This window comes from Aquarana catesbeiana, linkage group LG04 (genome assembly GCF_042186555.1).
Source record: "Aquarana catesbeiana isolate 2022-GZ linkage group LG04, ASM4218655v1, whole genome shotgun sequence".
Taxonomy (NCBI): domain Eukaryota; kingdom Metazoa; phylum Chordata; class Amphibia; order Anura; family Ranidae; genus Aquarana; species Aquarana catesbeiana.
Genome location: NC_133327.1, coordinates 33,115,852 through 33,131,723, shown reverse-complemented (window position 1 = coordinate 33,131,723; position 15,872 = coordinate 33,115,852). Strand labels below are relative to the sequence as shown.

At 40.1% G+C, this 15,872-nt stretch overlaps 15 non-coding genes across 15 annotated transcripts; all 15 read right to left on the bottom strand.

Annotated features, from left to right (window-relative positions):
- Nucleotides 1-644: 644 nt before the first annotated feature.
- TRNAL-UAA (transfer RNA leucine (anticodon UAA)) lies at nt 645-728 on the bottom strand. The gene has a single exon. It is a non-coding gene; the product is annotated as a tRNA-Leu (tRNA).
- Nucleotides 729-1,522: 794 nt separating this feature from the next.
- Nucleotides 1,523-1,605, bottom strand: TRNAL-UAA (transfer RNA leucine (anticodon UAA)). Its single transcript has one exon. It is a non-coding gene; the product is annotated as a tRNA-Leu (tRNA).
- Nucleotides 1,606-3,233: 1,628 nt separating this feature from the next.
- On the bottom strand, nt 3,234-3,316 carry TRNAL-UAA (transfer RNA leucine (anticodon UAA)). Its single transcript has one exon. It is a non-coding gene; the product is annotated as a tRNA-Leu (tRNA).
- A 1,745-nt stretch (nt 3,317-5,061) lies between these two features.
- On the bottom strand, nt 5,062-5,144 carry TRNAL-UAA (transfer RNA leucine (anticodon UAA)). Its single transcript has one exon. It is a non-coding gene; the product is annotated as a tRNA-Leu (tRNA).
- Nucleotides 5,145-6,473: 1,329 nt separating this feature from the next.
- On the bottom strand, nt 6,474-6,556 carry TRNAL-UAA (transfer RNA leucine (anticodon UAA)). Its single transcript has one exon. It is a non-coding gene; the product is annotated as a tRNA-Leu (tRNA).
- Nucleotides 6,557-7,357: 801 nt separating this feature from the next.
- Nucleotides 7,358-7,440, bottom strand: TRNAL-UAA (transfer RNA leucine (anticodon UAA)). Its single transcript has one exon. It is a non-coding gene; the product is annotated as a tRNA-Leu (tRNA).
- An 801-nt stretch (nt 7,441-8,241) lies between these two features.
- Nucleotides 8,242-8,324, bottom strand: TRNAL-UAA (transfer RNA leucine (anticodon UAA)). Its single transcript has one exon. It is a non-coding gene; the product is annotated as a tRNA-Leu (tRNA).
- Nucleotides 8,325-9,126: 802 nt separating this feature from the next.
- On the bottom strand, nt 9,127-9,209 carry TRNAL-UAA (transfer RNA leucine (anticodon UAA)). The gene has a single exon. It is a non-coding gene; the product is annotated as a tRNA-Leu (tRNA).
- An 803-nt stretch (nt 9,210-10,012) lies between these two features.
- TRNAL-UAA (transfer RNA leucine (anticodon UAA)) lies at nt 10,013-10,095 on the bottom strand. Its single transcript has one exon. It is a non-coding gene; the product is annotated as a tRNA-Leu (tRNA).
- Nucleotides 10,096-10,896: 801 nt separating this feature from the next.
- On the bottom strand, nt 10,897-10,979 carry TRNAL-UAA (transfer RNA leucine (anticodon UAA)). The gene has a single exon. It is a non-coding gene; the product is annotated as a tRNA-Leu (tRNA).
- Nucleotides 10,980-11,779: 800 nt separating this feature from the next.
- Nucleotides 11,780-11,862, bottom strand: TRNAL-UAA (transfer RNA leucine (anticodon UAA)). Its single transcript has one exon. It is a non-coding gene; the product is annotated as a tRNA-Leu (tRNA).
- An 800-nt stretch (nt 11,863-12,662) lies between these two features.
- Nucleotides 12,663-12,745, bottom strand: TRNAL-UAA (transfer RNA leucine (anticodon UAA)). Its single transcript has one exon. It is a non-coding gene; the product is annotated as a tRNA-Leu (tRNA).
- An 803-nt stretch (nt 12,746-13,548) lies between these two features.
- Nucleotides 13,549-13,631, bottom strand: TRNAL-UAA (transfer RNA leucine (anticodon UAA)). Its single transcript has one exon. It is a non-coding gene; the product is annotated as a tRNA-Leu (tRNA).
- An 800-nt stretch (nt 13,632-14,431) lies between these two features.
- Nucleotides 14,432-14,514, bottom strand: TRNAL-UAA (transfer RNA leucine (anticodon UAA)). Its single transcript has one exon. It is a non-coding gene; the product is annotated as a tRNA-Leu (tRNA).
- An 803-nt stretch (nt 14,515-15,317) lies between these two features.
- On the bottom strand, nt 15,318-15,400 carry TRNAL-UAA (transfer RNA leucine (anticodon UAA)). The gene has a single exon. It is a non-coding gene; the product is annotated as a tRNA-Leu (tRNA).
- Between the last annotated feature and the right edge of the window lie 472 nt (nt 15,401-15,872).

The window sequence follows — 15,872 nt, the reverse complement described above, 5'->3', positions numbered from 1 at the left end:
CAAAGCTCCAAGTTAGACTTTAGGCCTAAATGATGATTTAACCACTCGACTATGCTTCTCACTATGTGGTAAAGGACATCAGAGGAAACAATAATGATTTTCACACTGGAGGGGACTGGTGCAGGTTGAATTTTATCCTTTCCATGATGATTCTACCATCAAGAACAGAGATTTGATCTAAGGAGTGTTTATCTTTCTCGATGGAATTACAAAATTCCAACGTAGACTTTGGGCCCTAATGACGGTTGCCGTCAGCTATTTACCACTGGCAAGAAAGGAGTGATAAATAGGGACTGTATTTTCATATCCAATTTATGTATTTGCCATACTGAATTTCTGGCATCATTAGGCTCCAGACTTTTGCTATTTTTTAAAGTGTACAAAGGGGCTCTTCTTAGCACTGGAAGGACATCTTGGTGATAACAAGTAAAAGAGTTTTGCTATAGTTTTTTGACATTCTAAGATCAAATATGTACAAATATGGTGTTATTACTTTAAGCAGATGATAGTGACTTCTTGCTTTGAGCAGGTGTATCATTTGGTAGCCAAGAGCAGCCCAGATTTTAATCTTATGTGATGTTTTTTTCAAACCATTTTAAACATATTGTAAGAGTGCCTTCAATTGCTGCAACCACTATAAATGTTTACCAGGAGTGGGGTTCAAACCCACGTGGATATACATCCATTGGATCTTAAGTCCAACGCCTTAACCGCTCGGCCATCCTGGATCTCGTGTGATATCCGAGAACCGAGAAAGGAGTACTGATTTTCACAGTTGATAAAGCCAATTCACCTGGGTGGTTACCTGTCTCAGGTGAGTCTACATTCACAAAATGGATTTGCTCTGAGGAGTGTTTTATTTTTCTTGATGGGATTACAAAGCTCCAATTTAGACTTTAGGCCTAAATGATCACTTAACCACTCGACTATGCTTCTCACTATGTGTCAAGGGACATCAGAGGAAACAATAATGATTTTTAGACTGGAGGGGACTGGTGCAGGTTGACGTTTATCCTTTCCATGATGATTCTACCATAAGGCACAGAGATTTGATCTAAGGAGTGTTTATCTTTCTCGATGGAATTACAAGATTCCAACATAGACTTTGGGCCCTAATGACGGTTGCCGTCAGCTATTTACCACTGGCAAGAAAGGAGTGATAAATAGGGACTGTATTTTCATATCCCTTTTATGTATTTGCCATACTGAATTTCTGGCATCATTAGGCTCCGGACTTTTGCTATTTTTTAATGTGTACAAAGTGGCTCTTCTTCGCACTGGAAGGACATCTTAGTGATACCAAGTAACAGAATTTTGCTATAGTTTTTTGACCTTCTAAGATCAAATGTGTACAAATATGGTGATATTACTTTAAGCAGATGATGGTGACTTCTTGCTTTGAGCAGGTGTATTATTTGGTAGCCAAGAGCAGCCCAGATTTTAATCTTATGTGATGTGTTTTTCAAACCTTTTTAAACATATTGTAAGAGTGCTTTCAATTGCTGCAACCACTATAAATGTTTACCAGGAGTGGGGTTCGAATCCACGTGGATATACAACCATTGGATCTTAAGTCCAACGCCTTAACCGCTCAGCCATCCTGGTACTTGTGTGATGAAAATATCCGAGAACCGAGAAATTAGTACTGATTTTCACAGTTGTTAAAGCCAATTCAGGTTTGCCGTTACCTGTCTCAGGTGAGTCTACATTCACAAAATAGATTTGCTCTGAGGAGTGTTTTATTTTTCTTGATGGGATTACAAAGCTCCAAGTTAGACTTTAGGCCTAAATGATGACTTAACCACTTGACTATGCTTCTCACTATGTGGCAATGACATCAGAGGAAACAATAATGATTTTCACACTCTAGTGGACTGGTGCAGGTTGACTTTTATCCTTTCCATGATGATTCTACCATTAAGAACAGAGATTTGATCTAAGAAGTGTTTATCTTTCTCGATGGAATTACAAAATTCCAACGTAGAATTTGGGCCCTAATGACGGTTGCCGTCAGCTATTTACCACTGGCAAGAAAGGATTTGCTCTGAAGAGTGTTTTATTTTTCTTGATGGGATTACAAAGCTCCAAGTTAGACTTTAGGCCTAAATGATGACTTAACCACTCGACTATGCTTCTCACTATGTGGCAAAGGACATCAGAGGAAACAATAATGATTTTCACACTGGAGGGGACTGGTGCAGGTTGACTTTTATCCTTTCCATGATGATTCTACCATAAGGCACAGAGATATGATCTAAGGAGTATTTATCTTTCTCGATGGAATTACAAAATTCCAACTTAGACTTTGGGTCCTAATGACGGTTGCCGTCAGCTATTTACCACTGGCAAGAAAAGAGTGATAACTAGGGACTGTATTTTCATATCCCTTTTATGTATTTGCCATACTGAATTTCTGGCATCATTAGGCTCCGGACTTTTTCTATTTTTTAATGTGTACAAAGTGGCCCTTCTTAGCACTGGAAGGACATCTTGGTGATACCAAGTAACAGAGTTTTGCAATAGTTTTTTTACCTTATAAGATCAAATGTGTACAAATATGGTGATATTACTTTAAAGGGGTTGTAAAGGTAAATTTTTTTTTTTTTTAAAAATAACAAACATGTTATACTTACCTTCACTGTGCAGCTCGTTCTGCACAGAGTGGCCCCGAACCTGCTCTTCTGGGGTCCCTCGGCGGCTGTTTCAGCTCCTCCCCGCAAGCATTAACCACCTTAATGCGAGCTCCCTCGCATGGTGGTGAGTGCTTGCGGGCGTGCTCCTGTGATACAGCCGGCGGCTATAGCCGCTCGCTGTATCACTCGGCCCCGCCCCCCCGGCGCGCCGCGTCATCGGATGTGATTGACAGCAGCGCGAGCCAATGGCTGCACTGCTTTCAATCCATCCACTGCAGCCAATCAGCGACCAGGCTGAGCTGCAATAAAGATGACGAGAACGAGCAGCGAAGATTCGAGGCGTCAGGTAAGTAAAACGGGGGGCTGGGGGCGGCGGTATTGTCAAAAGTTTTTTCACCTTAATGCAAAAAATGCATTAAGGTGAAAAAATTTTTACCTTTACAACCCCTTTAAGCAGATGATGGTGACTTCTTGCTTTGAGCAGGTGTATTATTTGGTAGCCAAGAGCAGCCCAGATTTTAATCTTATGTGATGTTTTTTTCAAACCTTTTTAAACATATTGTAAGAGTGCCTTCAATTGCTGCAACCACTATAAATGTTTACCAGGAGTGGGATTCAAACCCACATAGATATACATCCATTGGATCTTAAGTCCAACGCCTTAACCGCTTGGCCATCCTGGTACTTGTATGATGAAAAGTATCCGAGAACAAAAAAGGAGTACTGATGTTCACAGTTGATAAAGCCAATTCAGCTGGGCCATTACCTGTCTCAGGTGAGTCTACATTCACAAAATGGATTTGTTTTGAGGAGTGTTTTATTTTTCTTAATGGGATTACAAAGCTCCAAGTTAGACTTTAAGCCTAAATGATGAATTAAACAACTCGACTATGCTTCTCACTATGTGGCAAAGGACATCAGAGGAAACAATAATGATTTTCAAACTGGAGGGGACTGGTGCAGGTTGACTTTTATCCTTTCCATGATGATTCTACCATAAGGCACAGAGATTTGATCTAAGGAGTGTTTATCTTTCTCGATGGAATTACAAGATTCCAACATAGACTTTGGGCCCTAATGACGGTTGCCGTCAGGTATTTACCACTGGCAAGAAAGGAATTGCTCTGAGGAGTGTTTTATTTTTCTTGATGGGATTACAAAGTTCCAAGTTAGACTTTAGGCCTAAATGATGACTTAACCACTCGACTATGCTTCTCACTATGTGGCAAAGGACATCAGAGGAAACAATAATGATTTTCACACTGGAGGGGACTGGTGCAGGTTGACTTTTATCCTTTCCATGATGATTCTACCATAAGGCACAGAGATTTGATCTAAGGAGTGTTTATCTTTCTCGATGGAATTACAAGATTCCAACATAGACTTTGGGCCCTAATGACGGTTGCCGTCAGGTATTTACCACTGGCAAGAAAGGATTTGCTCTGAGGAGTGTTTTATTTTTCTTGATGGGATTACAAAGCTCCAAGTTAGACTTTAGGCCTAAATGATGACTTAACCACTCGACTATGCTTCTCACTATGTGGCAAAGGACATCAGAGGAAACAATAATGATTTTCACACTGGAGGGGACTGGTGCAGGTTGACTTTTATCCTTTCCATGATGATTCTACCATAAGGCACAGAGATTTAATCTAAGGAGTGTTTATCTTTCTCGATGGAATTACAAGATTCCAACATAGACTTTGGGCCCTAATGACGGTTGCCGGCAGCTATTTACCACTGGCAAGAAAGGATTTGCTCTGAGGAGTGTTTTATTTTTCTTGATGGGATTACAAAGCTCCAAGTTAGACTTTAGGCCTAAATGATGACTTAACCACTCGACTATGCTTCTCACTATGTGGCAAAGGACATCAGAGGAAACAATAATGATTTTCACACTGGAGGGGACTGGTGCAGGTTGACTTTTATCCTATCCATGATGATTCTACCATAAGGCACAGAGATTTGATCTAAGGAGTGTTTATCTTTCTCGATGGAATTACAAGATTGCAACATAGACTTTGGGCCCTAATGACGGGTGCCGTCAGCTATTTACCACTGGCAAGAAAGGAGTGGCATATAGGGACTGTATTTTCATATCCTCTTTATGTATTTGCCATACTGAATTTCTGACATCATTAGGCTCCGGACTTTTGCTATTTTTTAATGTGTACAAAGTGGCCCTTCTTAGCACTGGAAGGACATCTTGGTGATACCAAGTAACAGAGTTTTGCTATAATTTTTTGACCTTCTAAGATCAAATGTGTACAAATATGGTGAAATTACTTTAAGCAGATGATGGTGACTTCTTGCTTTGAGCAGGTGTATTATTTGGTAGCCAAGAGCAGCCCAGATTTTAATCTTATGTGATGTTTTTTTCAAACATATTGTAAGAGTGCTTTCAATTGCTGCAACCACTATAAATGTGTACCAGGAGTGGGGTTCGAACCCACGTGGATATACATCCATTGGATCTTAAGTCCAATGCCTTTACCGCTCGGCCATCCTGGTACTTGTGTGACGAAAGTATCCGAGAACCGAGAAATTAGTACTGATTTTCACAGTTGATAAAGCCAATTCAGCTGGGCCATTACCTGTCTCAGGTTAGTCTACATTCACAAAATGGATTTGCTCTGAGGAGTGTTTTATTTTTCTTGATTCGATTACAAAGCTCCAAGTTAGACTTTAGGCCTAAATGATGAATTAAACAACTCGACTATGCTTCTCACTATGTGGCAAAGGACATCAGAGGAAACAATAATGATTTTCACACTGGAGGGGACTGGTGCAGGTTGACTTTTATCCTTTCCATGATGATTCTACCATAAGGCACAGAGATTTGCTCTAAGGAGTGTTTTATTTTTCTTGATGGGATTGCAAAGCTCCAAGTTAGACTTTAGGCCTAAATGATGACTTAACCACTCGACTATGCTTCTCACTATGTGGCAATGACATCAGAGGAAACCATAATGATTTTCACACTGGAGTGGACTGGTGCAGGTTGACTTTTATCCTTTCCATGATGATTCTACCATTAAGAACAGAGATTTGATCTAAGGAGTGTTTATCTTTCTCGATGGAATTACAAAATTCCAACGTAGACTTTGGGCCCTAATGACAGTTGCCGTCAGCTATTTACCACTGGCAAGAAAGGATTTGCTCTGAGGAGTATTTCATTTTTCTTGATGGGATAACAAAGCTCCAAGTTAGACTTTAGGCCTAAATGATGAATTAAACAACTCGACTATGCTTCTCACTATGTGGCAAATAATATCAGAGGAAACAAGAATGATTTTCACACTGGAGGGGACTGGTGCAGGTTGACTTTTATCCTTTCCATGATGATTCTACCATTAAGCACAGAGATTTGATCTAAGGAGTGTTTATCTTTCTCGATGGAATTACAAAATTCCAACGTAGACTTTAGGCCCTAATGACGGTTGCCGTCAGCTATTTACCACTGGCAAGAAAGGAGTGATAAGTAGGGACTGTATTTTCATATCCCCTTCATGTATTTGCCATACTGAATTTCTGGCATCATTAGGCTCCGGACTTTTGCTATTTTTTAATGTGTACAAAGTGGCCCTTCTTAGCACTGGAAGGACATCTCGGTGATACCAAGTAACAGAGTTTTGCTATAGTTTTTTGACCTTCTAAGATCAAATGTGTACAAATATGGTGATTCTACTTTAAGCAGATGATGGTGACTTCTAGCTTTGAGCAGGTGTATTATTCGGTAGCCAAGAGCAGCCCAGATTTTAATCTTACGTGATATTTTCTTCAAACCTTTTTAAACATATTGTAAGAGTGCCTTCAATTGCTGCAACCACCATAAATGTGTACCAGGAGTGGGGTTCGAACCCACGTGGATATACATCCATTGGATCTTAAGTCCAACACCTAAACCGCTCAGCCATCCTCGTACTTGTGCGATGAAAAGTATCCGAGAACCGAGAAAGGAGTACTGATTTTCACAGTTGATAAAGCCAATTCAGGCGGGCCGTTACCTGTCTCAGGTGAGTCTACATTCACAAAATAGATTTGCTCTGAGGAGCGTTTTATTTTTCTTGATGGGATTACAAAGCTCCAAGTTAGACTTTAGGCCTAAATGATGACTTAACCATTTGACTATGCTTCTCACTATGCGGCAAATAACATCAGAGGAAACAATAATGATTTTCACACTGGAATGGACTGGTGCAGGTTGACTTTTATCCTTTCCATGATGATTCTACCATTAAGCACAGAGATTTGATCTAAGGAGTGTTTATCTTTCTCGATGGAATTACAAAATTCCAACGTCGACTTTGGGCCCTAATGACGGTTGCCGTCAGCTATTTACCACTGGCAAGAAAGGAGTGATAAGTAGGGACTGTATTTTCATATCCCCTTTATTTATTTGCCATACTGAAATTCTAGCATCATTAGGCTCCGGACTTTTGCTATTTTTTAATGTGTACAAAGTGGCCCTTCTTAGCACTGGAAGGACATCTCGGTGATACCAAGTAACAGAGTTTTGCTATAGTTTTTTGACCTTCTAACATCAAATGTGTACAAATATGGTGATATTACTTTAAGCAGATGATGGTGACTTCTTGCTTTGAGCAGGTGTATTATTTGGTAGCCAAGAGCAGCCCAGATTTTAATCTTATGTGATGTTTTTTTCAAACCTTTTTAAACATATTGTAAGAGTGCTTTCAATTGCTGCAACCACTATAAATGTATACCAGGAGTGGGGTTCGAACCCACGTGGATATACATCCATTGGATCTTAAGTCCAACGCCTTAACCGCTCGGCCATCCTCGTACTTGTGCGATGAAAAGTATCCGAGAACCGAAAAAGGAGTACTGATTTTCACAGTTGATAAAGCCAATTCAGGCGGGCCGTTACCTGTCTCAGGTGAGTCTACATTCACAAAATAGATTTGCTCTGAGGAGCGTTTTATTTTTCTTGATGGGATTACAAAGCTCCAAGTTAGACTTTAGGCCTAAATGATGACTTAACCATTTGACTATGCTTCTCACTATGCGGCAAATAACATCAGAGGAAACAATAATGATTTTCACACTGGAATGGACTGGTGCAGGTTGACTTTTATCCTTTCCATGATGATTCTACCATTAAGCACAGAGATTTGATCTAAGGAGTGTTTATCTTTCTCGATGGAATTACAAAATTCCAACGTCGACTTTGGGCCCTAATGACGGTTGCCGTCAGCTATTTACCACTGGCAAGAAAGGAGTGATAAGTAGGGACTGTATTTTCATATCCCCTTTATTTATTTGCCATACTGAAATTCTAGCATCATTAGGCTCCGGACTTTTGCTATTTTTTAATGCGTACAAAGTGGCCCTTCTTAGCACTGGAAGGACATCTCGGTGATACCAAGTAACAGAGTTTTGCTATAGTTTTTTGACCTTCTAACATCAAATGTGTACAAATATGGTGATATTACTTTAAGCAGATGATGGTGACTTCTTGCTTTGAGCAGGTGTATTATTTGGTAGCCAAGAGCAGCCCAGATTTTAATCTTATGTGATGTTTTTTTCAAACCTTTTTAAACATATTGTAAGAGTGCTTTCAATTGCTGCAACCACTATAAATGTATACCAGGAGTGGGGTTCAAACCCACGTGGATATACATCCATTGGATCTTAAGTCCAACGCCTTAACCGCTCGGCCATCCTGGTATTTGTGTGATTAAAAGTATCCGAGAACCGAGAAAGGGGTACTGATTTTCACAGTTGATAAAGCCAATTCAGCTGGGCCGTTACCTGTCTCAGGTGAGTCTACATTCACAAAATGGATTTGCTCTGAGGAGTGTTTTATTTTTCTTGATGGGATTACAAAGCTCCAAGTTAGACTTTAGGCCTAAATGATGAATTAAACAACTCGACTATGCTTCTCACTAAGTGGCAAAGGATATCAGAGGAAACAATAATGATTTTCACACTGGAGGGGACTGGTGCAGGTTGACTTTTATCCTTTCCATGATGATTCTACCATTAAGCACATAGATTTGATCTAAGGAGTGTTTATCTTTCTCGATAGAATTACAAAGTTCCAACGTAGACTTTGGGCCCTAATGACGGTTGCCGTCAGCTATTTACCACTGGCAAGAAAGGAGTGATAAGTAGGGACTGTATTTTCATATCCCCTTTATGTATTTGCCATACTGAATTTCTGGCATCATTAGGCTCCGGAATTTTGCTATTTTTTAATGTGTACAAAGTGGCCCTTCTTAGCACTGGAAGGACATCTCGGTGATACCAAGTAACAGAGTTTTGCTATAGTTTTTTGACCTTCTAAGATCAAATGTGTACAAATATGGTGATTCTACTTTATGCAGATGATGGTGACTTCTTGCTTTGAGCAGGTGTATTATTCGGTAGCCAAGAGCAGCCCAGATTTTAATCTTATGTGATGTTTTCTTCAAACCTTTTTAAACATATTGTAAGAGTGCCTTCAATAGCTGCAACCACCATAAATGTGTACCAGGAGTGGGGTTCGAACCCACGTGGATATACATCCATTGGATCTTAAGTCCAACGCCTTAACCGCTCGGCCATCCTGGTATCTGCGTAATGAAAAGTATCCGAGAACCGAGAAAGGAGTACTGATTTTCACAGTTGTGATTAAGCCAATTCAGCTGGGCCGTTACCTGTCTCAGGTGAGTCTACATTCACAAAATGGATTTGCTCTGAGGAGTGTTTTATTTTTCTTGATGGGATTACAAAGCTCCAAGTTAGACTTTAGGCCTAAATGATGACTTAACCACTCGACTATGCTTCTCACTATGCGGCAAATAACATCAGAGGAAACAATAATGATTTTCACACTGGAGGGGACTGGTGCAGGTTGACTTTTATCCTTTCCATGATGATTCTACCATTAAGCACAGAGATTTGATCTAAGGAGTGTTTATCTTTCTCGATGGAATTACAAAATTCCAACGTCGACTTTGGGCCCTAATGACGGTTGCCGTCAGCTATTTACCACTGGCAAGAAAGGAGTGATAAGTAGGGACTGTATTTTCATATCCCCTTTATTTATTTGCCATACTGAATTTCTGGCATCATTAGGCTCCGGACTTTTGCTATTTTTTAATGCGTACAAAGTGGCCCTTCTTAGCACTGGAAGGACATCTCGGTGATACCAAGTAACAGAGTTTTGCTATAGTTTTTTGACCTTCTAAGATCAAATGTGTACAAATATGGTGATATTACTTTAAGCAGATGATGGTGACTTCTTGCTTTGAGCAGGTGTATTATTTGGTAGCCAAGAGCAGCCCAGATTTTAATCTTATGTGATGTTTTTTTCAAACCTTTTTAAACATATTGTAAGAGTTCTTTCAATTGCTGCAACCACTATAAATGTATACCAGGAGTGGGGTTCGAACCCACGTGGATATACATCCATTGGATCTTAAGCCCAACGCCTTAACCGCTCGGCCATCCTGGTATTTGTGTGATTAAAAGTTTCCGAGAACCGAGAAAGGAGTACTGATTTTCACAGTTGATAAAGCCAATTCAGCTGGGCCGTTACCTGTCTCAGGTGAGTCTACATTCACAAAATGGATTTGCTCTGAGGAGTGTTTTATTTTTCTTGATGGGATTACAAAGCTCCAAGTTAGACTTTAGGCCTAAATGATGACTTAACCACTCGACTATGCTTCTCACTATGTGGCAAAGGACATCAGAGGAAACAATAATGATTTTCACACTGGAGGGGACTGGTGCAGGTTGACTTTTATCCTTTCCATGATGATTCTACCATTAAGCACAGAGATTTGATCTAAGGAGTGTTTATCTTTCTCGATGGAATTACAAAATTCCAACGTAGACTTTGGGCCCTAATGACGGTTGCCGTCAGCTATTTACCACTGGCAAGAAAGGAGTGATAAGTAGGGACTGTATTTTCATATCCCCTTTATGTATTTGCCATACTGAATTTCTGGCATCCTTAGGCTCCGGACTTTTGCTATTTTTTAATGTGTACAAAGTGGCCCTTCTTAGCACTGGAAGGACATCTCGGTGATACCAAGTAACAGAGTTTTGCTATAGTTTTTTGACCTTCTAAGATCAAATGTGTACAAATATGGTGATTCTACTTTAAGCAGATGATGGTGACTTCTTGCTTTGAGCAGGTGTATTATTCGGTAGCCAAGAGCAGCCCAGATTTTAATCTTATGTGATGTTTTCTTCAAACCTTTTTAAACATATTGTAAGAGTGCTTTCAATTGCTGCAACCACTATAAATGTATACCAGGAGTGGGGTACGAACCCACGTGGATATACATCCATTGGATCTTAAGTCCAACGCCTTAACCGCTCGGCCATCCTGGTATTTGTGTGATTAAAAGTATCCGAGAACCGAGAAAGGAGTACTGATTTTCACAGTTGATAAAGCCAATTCAGCTGGGCCGTTACCTGTTTCAGGTGAGTCTACATTCACAAAATGGATTTGCTCTGAGGAGTGTTTTATTTTTCTTGATGGGATTACAAAACTCCAAGTTAGACTTTAGGCCTAAATGATGACTTAACCACTCGACTATGCTTCTCACTATGTGGCAAAGGACATCAGAGGAAACAATAATGATTTTCACACTGGAGGGGACTGGTGCAGGTTGTCTTTTATCCTTTCCATGATGATTCTACCATTAACACAGAGATTTGATCTAAGGAGTGTTTATCTTTCTCGATGGAATTACAAAATTCCAACGTAGACTTTGGGCCCTAATGACGGTTGCCGTCAGCTATTTACCACTGGCAAGAAAGGAGTGATAAGTAGGGACTGTATTTTCATATCCCCTTCATGTATTTGCCATACTGAATTTCTGGCATCATTAGGCTCCGGACTTTTGCTATTTTTTAATGCGTACAAAGTGGCCCTTCTTAGCACTGGAAGGACATCTTGGTGATACCAAGTAACAGAGTTTTGCTATAGTTTTTTGACCTTCTAAGATCAAATGTGTACAAATATGGTGATATTACTTTAAGCAGATGATGGTGACTTCTTGCTTTGAGCAGGTGTATTATTTGGTAGCCAAGAGCAGCCCAGATTTTAATCTTATGTGATGTTTTCTTCAAACCTTTTTAAACATATTGTAAGAGTGCTTTCAATTGCTGCAACCACTATAAATGTATACCAGGAGTGGGGTACGAACCCACGTGGATATACATCCATTGGATCTTAAGTCCAACGCCTTAACCGCTCGGCCATCCTGGTATTTGTGTGATTAAAAGTATCCGAGAACCGAGAAAGGAGTACTGATTTTCACAGTTGATAAAGCCAATTCAGCTGGGCCGTTACCTGTTTCAGGTGAGTCTACATTCACAAAATGGATTTGCTCTGAGGAGTGTTTTATTTTTCTTGATGGGATTACAAAACTCCAAGTTAGACTTTAGGCCTAAATGATGACTTAACCACTCGACTATGCTTCTCACTATGTGGCAAAGGACATCAGAGGAAACAATAATGATTTTCACACTGGAGGGGACTGGTGCAGGTTGTCTTTTATCCTTTCCATGATGATTCTACCATTAACACAGAGATTTGATCTAAGGAGTGTTTATCTTTCTCGATGGAATTACAAAATTCCAACGTAGACTTTGGGCCCTAATGACGGTTGCCGTCAGCTATTTACCACTGGCAAGAAAGGAGTGATAAGTAGGGACTGTATTTTCATATCCCCTTCATGTATTTGCCATACTGAATTTCTGGCATCATTAGGCTCCGGACTTTTGCTATTTTTTAATGTGTACAAAGTGGCCCTTCTTAGCACTGGAAGGACATCTCGGTGACACCAAGTAACAGAGTTTTGCTATAGTTTTTTGACCTTCTAAGATCAAATGTGTACAAATATGGTGATTCTACTTTAAGCAGATGATGGTGACTTCTTGCTTTGAGCAGGTGTATTATTCGGTAGCCAAGAGCAGCCCAGATTTTAATCTTATATGATATTTTCTTCAAACCTTTTTAAACATATTGTAAGAGTGCCTTCAATAGCTGCAACCACCATAAATGTGTACTAGGAGTGGGGTTCGAACCCACGTGGATATACATCCATTGGATCTTAAGTCCAACGCCTTAACCGCTCGGCCATCCTGGTATCTGCGTAATGAAAAGTATCCGAGAACCGAGAAAGGAGTACTGATTTTCACAGTTGTGATTAAGCCAATTCAGCTGGGCCGTTACCTGTCTCAGGTGAGTCTACATTCACAAAATGGATTTGCTCTGAGGAGTGTTTTATTTTTCTTGATGGGATTACAAAGCTCCAAGTTAGACTTTAGGCCTAAATGATGACTTAACCACTCGACTATGCTTCTCACTATGCGGCAAATAACATCAGAGGAAACAATAATGATTTTCACACTGGAGGGGACTGGTGCAGGTTGACTTTTATCCTTTCCATGATGATTCTACCATTAAGCACAGAGATTTGATCTAAGGAGTGTTTATCTTTCTCGATGGAATTACAAAATTCCAACGTCGACTTTGGGCCCTAATGACGATTGCCGTCAGCTATTTACCACTGGCAAGAAAGGAGTGATAAGTAGGGACTGTATTTTCATATCCCCTTTATTTATTTGCCATACTGAATTTCTGGCATCATTAGGCTCCGGACTTTTGCTATTTTTTAATGCGTACAAAGTGGCCCTTCTTAGCACTGGAAGGACATCTTGGTGATACCAAGTAACAGAGTTTTGCTATAGTTTTTTGACCTTCTAAGATCAAATGTGTACAAATATGGTGATTCTACTTTAAGCAGATGATGGTGACTTCTTGCTTTGAGCAGGTGTATTATTCGGTAGCCAAGAGCAGCCCAGATTTTAATCTTACGTGATATTTTCTTCAAACCTTTTTAAACATATTGTAAGAGTGCCTTCAATTGCTGCAACCACCATAAATGTGTACCAGGAGTGGGGTTCGAACCCACGTGGATATACATCCATTGGATCTTAAGTCCAACACCTAAACCGCTCAGCCATCCTCGTACTTGTGTGATGAAAAGTATCCGAGAACCGAGAAAGGAGTACTGATTTTCACAGTTGATAAAGCCAATTCAGGCGGGCCGTTACCTGTCTCAGGTGAGTCTACATTCACAAAATAGATTTGCTCTGAGGAGCGTTTTATTTTTCTTGATGGGATTACAAAGCTCCAAGTTAGACTTTAGGCCTAAATGATGACTTAACCATTTGACTATGCTTCTCACTATGCGGCAAAGGACATCAGAGGAAACAATAATGATTTTCACACTGGAGGGGACTGGTGCAGGTTGACTTTTATCCTTTCCATGATGATTCTACCATTAAGCACAGAGATTTGATCTAAGGAGTGTTTATCTTTCTCGATGGAATTACAAAATTCCAACGTAGACTTTGGGCCCTAATGACGGTTGCCGTCAGCTATTTACCACTGGCAAGAAAGGAGTGATAAGTAGGGACTGTATTTTCATATCCCCTTTATGTATTTGCCATACTGAATTTCTGGCATCCTTAGGCTCCGGACTTTTGCTATTTTTTATGTGTACAAAGTGGCCCTTCTTAGCACTGGAAGGACATCTCGGTGATACCAAGTAACAGAGTTTTGCTATAGTTTTTTGACCTTCTAAGATCAAATGTGTACAAATATGGTGATTCTACTTTAAGCAGATGATGGTGACTTCTTGCTTTGAGCAGGTGTATTATTCGGTAGCCAAGAGCAGCCCAGATTTTAATCTTATGTGATGTTTTCTTGAAACCTTTTTAAACATATTGTAAGAGTGCTTTCAATTGCTGCAACCACTATAAATGTATACCAGGAGTAGGGTTCGAACCCACGTGGACATACATCCATTGGATCTTAAGTCCAACGCCTTAACCGCTCGGCCATCCTGGTATTTGTGTGATTAAAAGTATCCGAGAACCGAGAAAGGAGTACTGATTTTCACAGTTGTGATTAAGCCAATTCAGCTGGGCCGTTACCTGTCTCAGGTGAGTCTACATTCACAAAATGGATTTGCTCTGAGGAGTGTTTTATTTTTCTTGATGGGATTACAAAGCTCCAAGTTAGACTTTAGGCCTAAATGATGACTTAACCACTCGACTATGCTTCTCACTATGCGGCAAATAACATCAGAGGAAACAATAATGATTTTCACACTGGAGGGGACTGGTGCAGGTTGACTTTTATCCTTTCCATGATGATTCTACCATTAAGCACAGAGATTTGATCTAAGGAGTGTTTATCTTTCTCGATGGAATTACAAAATTCCAACGTAGACTTTGGGCCCTAATGACGGTTGCCGTCAGCTATTTACCACTGGCAAGAAAGGAGTGATAAGTAGGGACTGTATTTTCATATCCCCTTTATGTATTTGCCATACTGAATTTCTGGCATCCTTAGGCTCCGGACTTTTGCTATTTTTTAATGTGTACAAAGTGGCCCTTCTTAGCACTGGAAGGACATCTCGGTGATACCAAGTAACAGAGTTTTGCTATAGTTTTTTGACCTTCTAAGATCAAATGTGTACAAATATGGTGATTCTACTTTAAGCAGATGATGGTGACTTCTTGCTTTGAGCAGGTGTATTATTCGGTAGCCAAGAGCAGCCCAGATTTTAATCTTATGTGATGTTTTCTTCAAACCTTTTTAAACATATTGTAAGAGTGCCTTCAATAGCTGCAACCACCATAAAGGTGTACCAGGAGTGGGGTTCGAACCCACGTGGATATACATCCATTGGATCTTAAGTCCAACGCCTTAACCGCTCGGCCATCCTGGTATTTGTGTGATTAAAAGTTTCCGAGAACCGAGAAAGGAGTACTGATTTTCACAGTTGATAAAGCCAATTCAGCTGGGCCGTTACCTGTCTCAGGTGAGTCTACATTCACAAAATGGATTTGCTCTGAGGAGTGTTTTATTTTTCTTGATGGGATTACAAAGCTCCAAGTTAGATTTTAGGCCTAAATGATGACTTAACCACTCGACTATGCTTCTCACTATGCGGCAAATAACATCAGAGGAAACAATAATGATTTTCACACTGGAGGGGACTGGTGAAGGTTGACTTTTATCCTTTCCATGATGATTCTACCATTAAGCACAGAGATTTGATCTAAGGAGTGTTTATCTTTCTCGATGGAATTACAAAATTCCAACGTCGACTTTGGGCCCTAATGACGGTTGCCGTCAGCTATTTACCACTGGCAAGAAAGGAGTGATAAGTAGGGACTGTATTTTCATATCCCCTTTAT